The sequence below is a fragment of the Oncorhynchus mykiss genome, chromosome 13 (genome assembly GCF_057628025.1).
Source record: "Oncorhynchus mykiss isolate SJ-2025 chromosome 13, ASM5762802v1, whole genome shotgun sequence".
Classification (NCBI taxonomy): Eukaryota; Metazoa; Chordata; class Actinopteri; order Salmoniformes; family Salmonidae; genus Oncorhynchus; species Oncorhynchus mykiss.
In genome coordinates this window covers 53,222,794-53,237,834 of record NC_143034.1, presented here as the reverse complement: position 1 = coordinate 53,237,834, position 15,041 = coordinate 53,222,794, and the positions used below count along the sequence as shown (strand labels likewise).

Below are 15,041 nucleotides of genomic sequence, written 5' to 3'. Positions count from 1 at the left end.
GCTAGTGAGGGAGATATGAGTCTCCAGCTTCAGAGATTTTTGCAGTTCGTTCCAGTCATTGGCAGCAGAGAACTGGAAGGAAAGACGACCAAAGGAGGAATTGGCTTTGAGGGTGACCAGTGAGATATACCTGCTGGAGCGTTTGCTACGAGTGGGTGCTGCTATAGTGACCAATGAGCTGAGATAAGGCAGGGCTTTACCTAGCAGAGATAGGTTGTAGATAACCTGTAGCCAGTGGGTTTGGCGACGAGTATGAAGCGAGGGCCAACCAACGAGAGCGTACAGGTCGCAATGGTGGGTAGTGTATGGGGCTTTGGTGACAAAACGGATGGTACTGTGATAGACTGCATCCAGTTTGTTGAGTAGAGTTGGAGGCTATTTTAAAGATGACATCACCGAAGTCGAGGATCGGTAGGATGGTCAGTTTTACAAGGGTATATTTGGCAGCATGAGTGAAGGATGCTTTGTTGCAATATAGGAAGCCAATTCTAGATGTAATTTTGGATTGGAGATGCTTGATGTGAGTCTGGAAGGAGAGTCTACAGTCTAACCAGACACCTAGGAATTTTATTTGTCCATGTATTCTAAGTCAGAGCCGTCCAGAGTAGTGATGCTGGACGGGCGAGCAGGTGCGGGCAGTGATCGGTTGAATAGCATGCATTTAGTTTTACTTGCATTTAAGAGCAGTTGGAGGCCACGGAAGGAGAGTTGTATGGCATTGAAGCTCGTCTGGAGGTTAGTTAACACAGTGTCCAAAGAGGGGCCAGAAGTATACAGAATGGTGTGGTCTGCGTAAAGGTGTACCAGAGAATCACCAGCAGCAAGAGCAACATCATTGGCCAGGTTGATGAATACGGCTGCACAGTAATGTCTCTTATGAATGGCGATTAAGATGTAATTAAGGACCTTGAGCGTGGCTGAGGTGCACCCATGACCAGCTCTGAAACCAGATTGCATAGCAGAGAAGGTACGATGGGATTCTAAATGGTTGGTAATCTGTTTGTTAACTTGGCTTTCGAAGACCTTAGAAAGACAGGGTAGGATATATATAGGTCCGTAGCAGTTTGGGTCTAGAGTGTCACCCCCTTTGAAGAGGGGGATGACCGCGGCAGCTTTCCAATCTTTGGGAATCTCAGACGATACGAAAGAGAGGTTGAACAGGCTAGTAATAGGGGTTGCAACAATTTCGGTAGATCATTTTAGAAAGAGAGGGTCCAGATTGTCTAGCCCGGCTTATTTGTAGGGGTCCAGATTTTGCAGATCTTTCAGAACATCAGCTGACTGGATTTGGGTAAAGGAGAAATTGTGGGGGCTTTGGCGGATTGCTGTGGAGGGTGCCGGGCAGTTGACCGGGGTAGGGGTAGCCAAGTGGAAAGCATGGCCAGCAGTAGAGAAATGCTTATTGAAATTCTCAATTATAGTGGATTTATTGGTGGTGAACGTGTTTCCTAGCCTCAGAGCAGTGGGCAGCTGGGAGGAGGTACTCTTATTCTCCATGGACTTTACAGTGTCAAATACATTTTTGAGTTAGTACTACATGATGCAAATTTCTGTTTGAAAAAGCTAGCCTTAGCTTTCCTAACTGCCTGTGTATATTTGTTCCTAACTTCCCTGAAAATGTGCATATCACGGGGGCTATTCAATGCTAATGCAGAACGCCACAGGATGTTTTTGTACTGGTCAAGGGCAGACAGGTCTGGAGTGAACCAACGAGTGTATCTATTCCTAGTTAAAAAAAAATTGAATGGTGCATGCTTGTTTAAGGTGGTGAGGAAGGCACTTTTAAAGAATAGCCAGGCATCATCTACTGACGGGATGAGGTCATTCCAGGATACACCGGTCAATAAGAAAGGAATGCTCACAGAAGTGTTTTAGGGAGTGTTTGACAGTGATGAGGGGTGGTCGTTTGGTCGCAGACCCATTACGGATGCAAGCAATATGGCAGTGATCGCTGAGATCTTGTTTGAAAACAGCAGAGGTGTATTTGAAGGGTGAGTTAGTTAGGATGACATCTATGAGGGTGCCCATGTTTACAGATTTGGAGTTGTACCTGGTAGGTTCATTGATAATTTGTGTGAGATTGAGGGCATCAAGCTTGGATTGTAGGATGGCCGGGGTGTTAAGCATGTCCCAGTTTAGGTCATCTAGTAGCACGAGCTCAGAAGATATATGGGGGGCAATCAATTCACATATGGTATCGAGGACACAGCTGGGGGCAGAGGGAGGTCTATAGCAAGCGGCAACAGTGAGAGACTTGTTTCTGGAAAGGTGAATTTTTAGAATTGTTTGGGTACAGACTTGGATAGCAATACAGAACTCTGCAGGCTATCTTTGCAGTAGATTGCAACACCGCCCCCTTTGGCAGTTCTATCTTGGCGGAAAATGTTATAGTTAGTGATGGAGATTTCAAGGTTTTTGGTGGTTTTCCTAAGCCAGGATTCAGACACGACTAAGACTGAGGTTGGCAGAGTGTGCTAAAACAGTGAGTAAAACAAATTTAGGGAGTAGGCTTCTAATGTTAACATGCATGAAACCAAGGCTTTTATGGTTACAGAAGTCAACAAATGAGAGCACCTGGGGAGTGGAGCTAGGCACTGCAGGACCTGGATTAACCTCTACATCACCAGAGGAACAGAGGAGAACTAGGATAAGGGTACGGCTAAATGCTATACGAACTGGCCGTCAAGCATGTTCGGAACAGAGAGTAAAAGGAGCAGGTTTCTGGGCACGATAGCATAGATTCAAGGCATAGTGTACAGACAAAGGTAAGGTAGGATGTGAGTACATTGGAGGTAAACCTAGGCATTGAGTAATGATGAGAGAGATATAGTCTCTAGAGACGTTTAAACCAGGTGATGTCATCGCCTATGTAGGAGGTGGAACAACATGGTTGGTTAAGGCATATTGAGCAGGGCTAGAGGCTCTACAGTGAAATAAGACAGTAATCACTAACCAGGACAGTGATGGACGAGGCATATTGATATTAGAGAGAGGCATGCGTAGCCATGTGAACATATGGGTCCAGTGAGTGGTTGGGCTGACTGGGAACACGGCGATTCAGACAGTTAGCAGGCCGATGCTAACACGCTAACAGTTAGTAGGCCGGGGCTAAATAAGCCAGCAGTTAGCAGACCGGGTTAGCAAGCAAGCAGTTAGCTGGAGTTAGCAGTTAGCAGACCGTGGCAGGCAAGCTAGCAGTTAGTAGACCGGGGCTAGCAAGTTAGCCTTTGGGGGGCGTCGCGATATGGGTAAGTCTGTTTTTGCCTCTTCGTGCGGTGACGTCGATAGACCAGTCATGGAGTTAGTAGGGTTCCAAGTAGCTCTAGGTAGCTAGCAGGCCTAGCAGGCTGTAGTGATGCCTCTAGCACTGCAGTGCCTTAGACTGCTGCACCACTTGGGAGGCCCTTTCCAAGGATATTTCATCTAAAACATTTTTTGATAAATAATTATCATCCTAAATATGAGCCTTTTTGCAGACAAGTTGATATTCAGTCCCATAGACACTCAGATCACCTATGTACGCGAACACTAGTTAATAGTTCACTGTTCTGACTGGTAGTTTCGTTCAGCTGAAAGCAGCGCTGAACTCTGACACTTTCAAGACGAAGGTCATTGAAAAGCCTGCTCACGTCTCGTCTTCACACATTCCAGGCAATGAGATCACATTTACTGTACACACAGAGACAGTAAGAAGGCTGCAGAGAGCAGTGTACACAATGCAATGTCCTGTAATCTCCTAGTCTAGTAAAGTCACATGATGTCTTGCTGTCATTCTCTGTAGGATTTCCACCTCCTTCATAGAAACAGGCTGCTCGTTGAACATTCCAAAATCATGGGCATTAATATGGAGTTGGTACCCACTTTGCTGCTATAACAGCCTCCACTATTCTGGGAAGGCTTTCCACTAGATGTTGGAACATTGCTGCGGGGACTTGCTTCCATTCAGCCACAAGAACATTAGTGAGGTCGGGCACTGATGTTGGGCGATTAGGCTTGGCTTGCAGTCTGCATTCCAATTAACCTCAAAGGTGTTCGACGGAGTTGAGGTCAGGGTTCTGTGCAGGCCAGGCAAGTTCTTCCACACCGATCTCGACAAACCATTTCTGTATGGACCTGCTTTTGTGCATGGGGGCATTGTCATGCTGAAACAGGAAAGGGCCTTACCCAAATTGTTGCCACAAAGTTGGAAGCACAAAATCGTCTTGAAAGTCATTGTATGCTGTAGCATACAGCCCGAACCATGAAAAACAGCCCCAGACCATTATTCATCCTCCACCAAACTTTACAGTTGACACTAAGCATTCGGGCAGGTAGCGTTCTCCTGGCAGTTTGGAATTCGTTAGTGAGTGTTGCAACATAGGATATATTATTTTTCCATGCTACACGCTTCAGCAGTCCCATTCGGTGAGCTTGTGTGGCCTACCACTTCGCGGCTGAGCCGTTGCTGCTCCTAGACGTTTCCACTTCACAATAACAGCACTTATAGTTGACCGGGGCAACTCTAGCAGGGCAGAAAATTGACGAATTGTTGGAAAAGTGGCATCCTATGACGGTTCCACAATGAAAGTCACTGAGCTCTCCAGTTCTGCCAATGTTTGTCTATGGAGATTGCATAGCTATGTGCTCAATATTATACACCTGTCAGTAAACGGCCATGGCTGAAATAGCCGAATGCACTAATTTGAAGGGGTGTCCACATACTTTTGTGCACATAGTGTATGAACTGAACATAGACCAGCCTAAACACTACATGTAAACAAATGCATGCAATCATTTACACATGTGAACCTGACCCGAACCCAGACATCCTGTACATGATAGCAGAAATGCGCTCAACCATGCACACAACTACATAAGGACATGGCCTGCTGTCATGCACATAGTCCAGAACTCAAATGCAGAACTATACACATATGAGGATCCACATATACACATACATTATGCACCACTAGTATGTCCTCATTCTGTCCTCCCCAACAGTCTGTAAATCGTATCTCATGCTATCTATGCACATCATATTCCACTTAATCCTTGTTTATTCTGTGTAGGCTAAGGCTCACGCACATCTGATAAATCATGGCGTCCAGTTCATCACACCGTGTGCTCCTCCACAGCACCCTGATCCAGTTGGAAAAACAAACAGAAGACATAAGCTGTTGTTGTCCCCTAGCTACATTGTTTTTAGCCATCGACCCTGCAGCCTCTCTCTCCTCTGCAGTAACGTTAGGGAGGGACGGTTACATCATTTGGGTGGAATATGCGAAATATATGTATGGTGATGTCTTTTCAAGTCAGATTACAGATGAGGTCATGTTGTTGACTTCAGCGTTAAGGTATGCATGGCTTTGTCATGTGATGTCAACCGTGGTTCCTTCAGCTTGGATTATGAAAGACAGATTGTCCATTCAAATGTGTAAACGCTTTGGAAAAGAGTGCATTCAGCCTGTCACAAGTACATTACACTCAATTTACTCTTTGGAAAAGGGTATTCAATGCACAATTCATATATTTTTCTTCTACACCTCACTTGACAAGTACTTTCACTGATTCAAATTCAGCATAAAAACGGCAATGGAGCAAAAGCATTTCAAACCAATTTTAGATGTTTCCAGAGCATTCTAAATGCAGCTTCCTGAAATAGCTCAATGTCTCTTGGTAGAGGTTACAATTTAAGCACTTTAACAAATAAAATGGGCCTTGTCAATGTACAGTGCAAGTCTAATGAGTTCATGGCTCCATAACGGGAAAGAGCATTCATCAAGCACTTTGCCTCACTTGCCAGGCTTATATTTTAACCGCATTGTTGGAATAGTAAGTTATTTATGAGGCAGCACTAGAGGGAAATGGGCCCAACTATAGTCTTATTGAAGGGTAATTAGATCCATGTTATCTCCCTCTCTACATTCAAAGATTCAATCATGGACACTGTTACTGACACTTGTGGCTGCTTTGCGTGATGTATTGTTGTCTCTACCTTCTTGCCCTTTGTGCTGTTGTCTGTGCCTAACAATGTTTGTACCATGTTTTGTGCTGCTACCATGTTGTGCTGCTGCCATGTTGTTACCTTGTTGTTGTTGTGTTGCTACCATGCCGTGCTACTATGCCTTTGTTGTCTTAGGCCTCTCTTTATGTAGTGTTGTTTCTCTTGTCATGATGTGTGTGTTGTCCTAAAAAAAAGTATATCCCAGCCTCCGTCCCCGCAGGAGGCCTTTTGCCTTTTGTTAGGCTGCCATTGTAAATAACAATTTGTTCTTATTTGACTTGCCTAGTTAAATAAAGGTTAAATAAAAACTAAAAATAGATTCGATTGAGGCAGAATGAACAGCCATTGTCTGATGAGCCTCCAAATGTCAATCCAAATCCTACACATCTGACCTCATATCCCTTGGGCGTACTACTGAATGAATTTGTGTACAGTATAAAGACGTATTCAAAATCTGAAGTATTGCTTCGTGGAAGTTCCTTTCAACAGATAACCACCCAACATAGGACAGCCCACGTCATGTCAGAGTTGGATGGTAAATGTTCCAATAAATGTTGATTTATGGTCCCCTACCAGTCATTTCCCCTGCAGTGGCATCCATCCTCTTTAAAAGTGGGTCACATGTGAAAGTAATGGGGGCTGTGGAACAGGACAGAGCAACCCCATAAATAATAGAGAAGGGAAAGCAAGGCGGTGTTAGCCGCAGCGGCCATAATCCTTTGTCTGTAATCACATTTGTAGGCCCAGCTTTGTCAGGCAAATCCGTTGAGGTTTTGTGTCTAATGGTGTCTTTTCATCAAGGTGTAAGGCTGATTCACGACTCTGGAATGACAGCCCATTGTCTCCTCCCGGAACCCAGAATCCTCAGGGTTTTCTCAAGCTGTCAGTTTGTGTATCCACGGGCTACATTAAGCTGATGACAGGATGGAGATTTTGTGGGGAGAAGAAGAGCGGGCATGGCTGAATGCAAACAGCTCAAAGCTCTCCATCAATCTAATTGTGTGAGAGACTGTGCTGCTGATATCACCAAGGAGATATCACGGAGAGCAGTGCTCAAATGTATTAATTGAGTTGACACTCGATTTCCAAATCCACAGGCAGGATTTTAGTTTGGCCTCATCTAAGGAACAGTACTGTACATTTCCACATCCATTCAATCTACAGTAACAATCATACAAACCACAGTACAAAAGTATTTTGCACAGTAAGCTAATTTCTCAGTTCTGATCAAGACCAGAACTGCCTGAGGTTACGGAGCAGCAGATATTCAGTATCAAACTGCATGGTTAATGTTCCTCTCTCTGGAATCCATTTTCCTCCCTGTGACTGAAGCTCTGACATTTAACTGTAATGGCTCGGAAGAACCTGAACCACTCAGCCATATTTTCAGGAAACAGCACTGCTTCTCTTTGAGATGATTGACAATAAGTTAGCCATGTACCAAGAGCTTCTGAAGTAAGTCTCTTACCTGACGTGATGGGAAACATCAAATATTCAAGAGAGCAAAATTCACCTGCCTTTCCAAACGCAAGCGCACCCCACCACTGAAAATGGTTGGCTCTGGACAGGTGCAAAGCCCTAGTTCCAACCTAATCTCGGTTAACCCAGAACTAAAATCTCACAGAATTTGGTTATGTTTATGTAGTCTGTCCACGAAAGATTAGTTCCAACCAAACAACCAATACTCTGAATGTTTAAGGGGGCACAACCTTTTGGCACTATCTTATGGTTTCTCATAATCTCTTCAACGGGAATTTTAGTTGGCTGTTTTGACCTTAGTGCTTGAGATTTTACACATCGACAAGAAGTCAGGCGGCGAACCGGCTGTAAAGGCTTGACTCCACAGGAGCGTAATGTTGTTCAAGATTCTGACCAGATGGAGCCACGAGAACCATCCCTTCATCTCCCTCCTCCCCCCTCCCCCGGTGTTCCTCCCTCTGTGTTCTACCTAATGAAGCACTTTGCTGGAGCATGTGGGTGTCTTTAAGTGAGTCTCACCCGCCTCAGGCCCAATCTGGATGCTCATAACACTGGCAGATACTCTATTCGCTGCATATTTCCCTCCCTTACAGAGTGCAGAGCGATGGCTTCAGACTCCGTCCACCCTAGCACCAACACTACCTCTGATGATGTGAAATCAATATGAACATTAGAGCCCTAATCACTGCTAATGTTCTTTATGATCGTTACCCATTTACTCGTTCATTACAAGACTTTGCTTTGATATTCATATTCACATGAATATCCTTATTCACATGACTATCATTATGGTAATGGGTGATACTTTGCCTGACAACAAGCTCTATATTTGGTAGGTGGAGCCTGTGTCAATTCTAGACTAGTTATCTCCTATGAAGATCCTCAGCCTGATGCTGATATGTGTTTAAGCTCTGTTGCAGAAGACGTCACAAGAGGAATGAGGGACTGTCTCTGTACTGCAGCATAGAGGCCAGAGCTGGAGTGGTGGTGTTGGGAGGCTGCGGTGTGGCTGGAATATAGTAGCACTTCATTCCAATTAGACTAAATTTCATTATTGTGTCCTGGCTGAGAATCTCTAAGCAATTTGTCTCCTTAAGCATTGAAGCCATTTTAGGGGATGTTGCCATGGGGTAGGTTAGTTAATGAAGCGCTCACTGTTAGAGATGTGTCAGTCGTCTGTGACTGACAGGTTGTTTATCAGTATTGAGTGGTCCACAAAAGCAGCTATTTTAAATGCACCAAGTCACAGTCATCTCTCCTATACCAAAATCAGGGATTTGTGTCTTAAACTTTGTCAATAGAGTGAGGTGACAAAGTTCTTCAGTTCATGAATGCCCAAAGAGGACCATTTACTATTTAACATCAGGCAGTCTATTGTGAAATGAGGCCAGGTACTTGGTTTTTACACTTTGAACAGGAATACAATGAAAGCTGAACAGATTAATTTCACATGATATTCATAAAAATGTGTAATTATATTGAACCAGCCCAGTTATAACATTATAATAAGCAATGTTGCAAAACAAAACATGTGGGATCCACATGGTACAGCTTCATTGGATATGGTAATACGAAGTTGACCCGCAGAGTGGACTTTTAAAAGAGATGATGAACCACAATAGTTGACATACAACTGAAATGACGTGTAAAGCATTTGAACAAATAGGTAAATAGCCTTACCTTGCGTAACTTTCACTCGCAGTTGGAATGTAGGACAAGCGCACAGAAAGATATGGTTCAAGGACTCAGGTTGAAAAAGTTATGAACTCTTCAATCAGATTTGACTGTATTTTCCACTTCTACGATGTGTAACGTTTGGTATGAAAACTGCTGGGAAGTTAGTAAGAAAACACGAATTCGTTTGTGGGAGTGACCACAAAGTTCAGCGAGACGTAATAGGAGGCTAGAGTAGCCCAGTCCATAATGAACACTTCGGCGCGCCTCTCGTTCAGGGAAGGTACCAGGGAAGAAGAATAGCATGCTCCAGAAGAATGATCGAGACCGGTAACTACCGCAATAGTCTTGGCGTTTTACTTTCTAAAAACAGTTTTAGAATATGTCTTGCTGCCAGGATAGGTAGCGAAAAAAGAAAGAAAGTGAAACGTTAACTTGAGTTCGGCTGCTCCTTGGTTATCTCGGTTTTCTTAGGGGTCGGTTAAGTTAAGATAACTAGGTGAAGCCTATGGCCAGATACCAGATACAGTATGGGCCATATACCACACAGTAGATAGGGACCCTTCCATGGTATGCACTCGATTGTAAACGTCATTGTCACATGTCTGGAAAAGGCCTCAATATGTATAAGCATACCTATATATCTTTTTTATATTTACACCATTGAAAACCCATGGATTATTACTTGATAATTCAGGAGAAGGAAACCATTTAATCCACTAATAGTGTCTGCTTGGCTGACTGCATGGTCTATCACCAAGGCAGAGTGGAGTCATTATGGGAGTGCTCCTTTGATAGTGTACACATGAGACAGTGATTAATAATCAGCTCTGTAGGAGGTGCACTTCTTGTCATTATAATGAGCTTGTGTCCCCAGCCAAATTTGACAAATGGGATATTTTCTGCATGCAGGTTTTCTACCTGTCATGTGGGATGCCAGCCTGCTCCAACCTGAGTAACCTTGCAGCGTCATCCATTAAAATGAGCCCTGTGCTACCTACATTGCTACCTACATTTCCAGCTCATTAACACCCTAAACCTCAGTGTACTCTGCCTCGGGACCCCATCTGGTGTGTTCACAATCCCATGCATCATTTCTCCCATGCCTGAAGGCTTTTCTGCAGTCTCTCTTACATGAACAAGATGCTCCTTCAGAACCTGTAAAAATAACGGAAGCGCGTAAAACAAAACACATTATTTCATTTTCTAATCAGCATCTAATCACCTATTCCCTGTCGCTCGCATGGCCAGCACACTCACTGTATCCATTCAGTCCATATTTATGACACCAACCCGCAGTAGCCCAACACAAAGCATAGACTACAGTACAGCTCCAGCACTGCGGGAGCGCAAGCATGGAGACCACTCTAGCAGACATTTACATACGGTTAGAAAGGTCAGTCAGGCATTTGTGTCACACCTTGTGTCGCTTTGAGCACCCTCTGCTCTCACATCTGTGTTACCTAACGGCTCATTTGGTTAGGGTTAGGGTTAACTCTTAACTGATCATTGGGTTAGGGTTAGGGTTAACTCTTAACTGATCATTGGGTTAGGGTTAGGGTTAACTCTAACTGATCATTGGGTTAGGGTTAGGGTTAACTCTAACTGATCATTTGGTTAGGGTTAGGGTTAACTCTAACTGATCATTGGGTTAGGGTTAGGGTTAACTCTAACTAATCATTTGGTTAGGGTTAGGGTTAACTCTAACTGATCATTAGGTTAGGGTTAGGGTTAACTCTAACTGATCATTTGGTTAGGGTTAGGGTTAACTCTAACTGATCATTGGGTTAGGGTTAGGGTTAACTCTAACTGATCATTTGGTTAGGGTTAGGGTTAACTCTAACTGATCATTGGGTTAGGGTTAACTCTAACTGATCATTTAGTTAGGGTTAGGGTTAACTCTAACTGATCATTTGGTTAGGGTTAGTGTTAACTCTAACTGATCATTTGGTTAGGGTTAGGGCTAACTCTAACTGATCATTTGGTTAGGGTTAGGGTTAACTCTAACTGATCATTGGGTTAGGGTTAGGGTTAACTCTAACTGATCATTTGGTTAGGGTTAGGGTTAACTCTAACTGATCATTTGGTTAGGGTTAGGGTTAACTCGAACTGATCATTTGGTTAGGGTTAGGGTTAACGCTAACTGATCATTGTTTTGTTTCCCAGTGACCCGAACAAGGCAGACCAAGGCCAACAGTATGAGGCTGTTTAGACAGCAGACCAAGGCCAACAGTATGAGGCTGTTTAGACAGCAGACCAAGGCCAACAGTATGAGGCTGTTTAGACACCAGACCAAGGCCAACAGTATGAGAATGTTTAGACAGCAGACCAAGGCCAACAGTATGAGGCTGTTTAGACAGCAGACCAAGGCCAACAGTATGAGGCTGCTTAGACACCAGACCAAGGCCAACAGTATGAGGCTGCTTAGACAGCAGACCAAGGCCAACAGTATGAGGCTGTTTAGACACCAGACCAAGGCCAACAGTATGAGAATGTTTAGACAGCAGACCAAGGCCAACAGTATGAGGCTGTTTAGACACCAGACCAAGGCCAACAGTATGAGGCTGCTTAGACAGCAGACCAAGGCCAACAGTATGAGGCTGTTTAGACACCAGACCAAGGCCAACAGTATGAGAATGTTTAGACAGCAGACCAAGGCCAACAGTATGAGGCTGTTTAGACAGCAGACCAAGCAGAGGAATGTACAGATGTAGGATTTTCATTTGACCTATATTGACACAGAAAAAATAATCATGCAGCAACAGGATTTGAACGTTTAGTCCATAATGTTGCTTGATTGGTGGTTAGGCTATTAGCTGGCCAAAAGTAGGCTACATGAAAAGTGCAATACTGTTAATATAACCGTGTGTTATTGTGCATTTTCAGTGAATTTATATAAATCATAAAGCTTATCTGCATTTCCTGCGGTCAGGAAGATTCTCAGCAACAAAAGACTGATCAAATTAAGATCCGACATCTGTTGTCTATTGTTGTGTGTCTGATTAATGAGTTGCCCCTATGCACCACAGCTGGAGCCTTGGCTTGGCATTGTGTGTGTGCACATATGTGTGTATGCGTAGGCATGCACATGTGTCCTATTTTCCAGTCTTTCTGCAGACTGATCTTCCAGGGTGGAGGGTGTCCATGTAGGAAATGTGTTATGGAAGTACATTGTTAAAGGAAATAAGCAGTCATTTTTGCAATTAAATCCAAACCTCTGGATTTGTACTGCTATTTGTTCAGTTCTCTGACTGCCCATCAGACTGACTGCCCAATACTACAGGATCATCACATTCTTTATATTGCATGGATGCCCATCAAATGTAAGACTCTCACAAAATCAATCACCTAAATAATTCAAACGGGTCAGTATGCAGGTGTTATAGGCAGTAAAACCAGACCGGATGTGCTTACGTATTCACATACATGTACAGCATATATGAATATTCTATTAATTTGGTGTATGTTTGTGCAAAGTGCATGCACGTGTAAATGTATGTGTACATCCCATAAAGTCCACCCATGTTGGGTTTGTCTTTTTGTGTCTCGGTGTGCAGCGTAGAGTTCCATTCCTCCTCTGTCTGTATTGATCAGTCAGTAAGGCAGCGCAGTTATATTCTCACCAGGCAGGTGGGGGGAGGGGAGGAGAGGGCAGGGGAGGGAAGGGGAGGAGAGGAGAGGAGACCCATGGGACAGACATCCAATGTGCTGTAAACCATAACGGCCTAATAATGGGCAGATTCCTCATTTCCACAATGCCGTAGCCATATCTCATCCCCACTCTGACAATCCCACCGAGCCAGAACAGCAATGCATGCTCAGCGCCTGAGTGGTAGTGAGGGGGGAGCTGTGTCTGGTGCTTGGGATAGGGCGGGGGCTATAGAGCTGGGCAACTACTCTTTTAGTACAGCCCTAGCTTCCACATAATAGTCCCCATTTATATTTAACCATTGACTGACCTACTATGGCTAGGATTAAATCAAATTTGATTATATTTATCACATGCTTACAAGCCCTTCCTAACGATGCAGAGTTTAAAAACAATAATAAAAAGAAAAATGTTAACACAATTATCATAATTTTTAGTATACAGGCCGTGCACAACTACAAATAAACAGTCTTGCATTGCTTTATGCTTGCCTAGAGGGGTTACCCCCAGTGGCTGTGTTGATTTATGCTGTAGATACATATTTATATAATGTATGTGTATAGGTCAGATACTATAAAGAGAGCACTGTGTGTTAGCTAATGTGGCTAATGCCTATCAGCCTCCCAGTGGAAATGCTATATTAATGAAGGTGAGTGAGTCATTGTGGAGTTACCCGTGGTTGACCTGCTGATTCATTTAACACCTCAGGGTGGAATGGGGAGCACTTAGAGGTCCTCATATAAACACTCCCACTAAAACTCAAGAGCTTTTCTGGCCACAAGGCATTCTGGCTCCCGAGTGGCGTAGTGGTCTAAGGCACTGCATCTGAGTGCCAGAGGCGTCACTACAGACTCTGGTTCGATTCCAGGCTATGTCATGATTGGGAGTTGCATAGGGCGGTGCAGCGTCGTTTGGGTTTGTCTGTCGTAGGCCACCATTGTAAATTGAACTTGTTCTTAACTGACTTGCCCAGTTAAATAAAAAATCATTCTGTCCAATCAATGTTAAAATGTGCTGCTGAGGTTTTGAGACGAGACAGAACCGGTTGGGCATAGCTACCTTGGTATAGTTGGGTCTATTTTGAAGACATGTGTACTATGATTCAGATGTGAGCTGAATGTGGCTGCATTAAAACCCCGCTGGCTACTGAATGAGGACATTCTTCATGCGGTGAAACTGTAAGCCTCAGATCTTCGCAGTATGATCACATAGCAAAGTTTGACGCGTACTTTCATCAACAGCCTGAGCCCACAGTCCCTTCCCCTGGAAGTGGAATGTTACAAACACATTAATAATAGGCCAGACTGCCCCCATCAAGAATATCAGAGCATGTCATTGATATTGTTAATATGATAAGCCTTGGCAAGAACATGTATGTCAACCCCCCTCAATTTAAGGGGCTTTATTGGCATGGGAAACATATGTTAATATTGCCAAAGCAAGGGAAGTTGAAAATAAACAAAAGTGAAATAAACAATAAAGATTAACAGTAGACATTACACTCACAAAAGTTCAAAAATAATAAAGACATTTCAAATGGCATTATGTGCAAATAGTTAAAGTACAAAAGGGAAAATAAATAAACATAAATATGGGTTGTATTTACAATGGTGTTTGTTCTTCACTGGTTGCCCTTTTCATGTGGCAACAGGTCACATATCTTGCTGCTGTGATGGCACACTGTGGAATTTCACCCAATAGATATGGGAGTTTATCAAAATGTGGTTTGTTTTCGAGTTCTTTGTGGATCTGTGTAATCTGAGGGAAATATGGGTCTCTAATATGGTCATACATTTGGCAGGAAGGCAGGAAGTGCAGCTTAGTTTCCAATGTGTCAAGTAATTCTCTTTTTGTTTCCTCATGATTTGGTTGGGTCTAATTGTGTTGCTCTTTCTCTCTCTCTCTCACTCTCTACACACACTCTGATTCTCCCTTCCACTATAACAGTTCCCCTCTGGCTGTTGACCCTGTCCTGTTTAACAGTGGCAGGCAGGCAGCCAGCCCCTATCTCTTATCAGTCCTGACCTGCAGTATTAAACCCACACCAGCCCTAGATCAATAGCCATGTATTTATTGGATTGTGTGCCCTGAGGAAGACAGGCTGCAGCCCGACAAAGAGGCACACCTGAGCTCCCCCCCTCCCTCAATCCTTCTCTCTCGCTCTCTCTCTCACACACACACACCACTCTGTTTGGGGTTTACATCCCCTCCCTCCCTCCCTCATTCACTGCGAGAGAGAGGGAGGACAGAGAGAGA

The 15,041-nt window shown here is 43.8% G+C and overlaps 1 protein-coding gene across 1 annotated transcript in view; it reads right to left on the bottom strand.

Annotated features, from left to right (window-relative positions):
- The window catches only part of LOC110486491 (uncharacterized), a 32,396-nt gene extending 22,714 nt beyond the window's left edge, over positions 1-9,682 (bottom strand). The window contains exon 1 of the mRNA XM_021558120.3: positions 9,143-9,682. The gene's annotated coding sequence lies outside the window, so the exon portion shown is untranslated. The remainder of the gene's footprint in view (positions 1-9,142) is intronic.
- Positions 9,683-15,041: the final 5,359 nt, after the last annotated feature.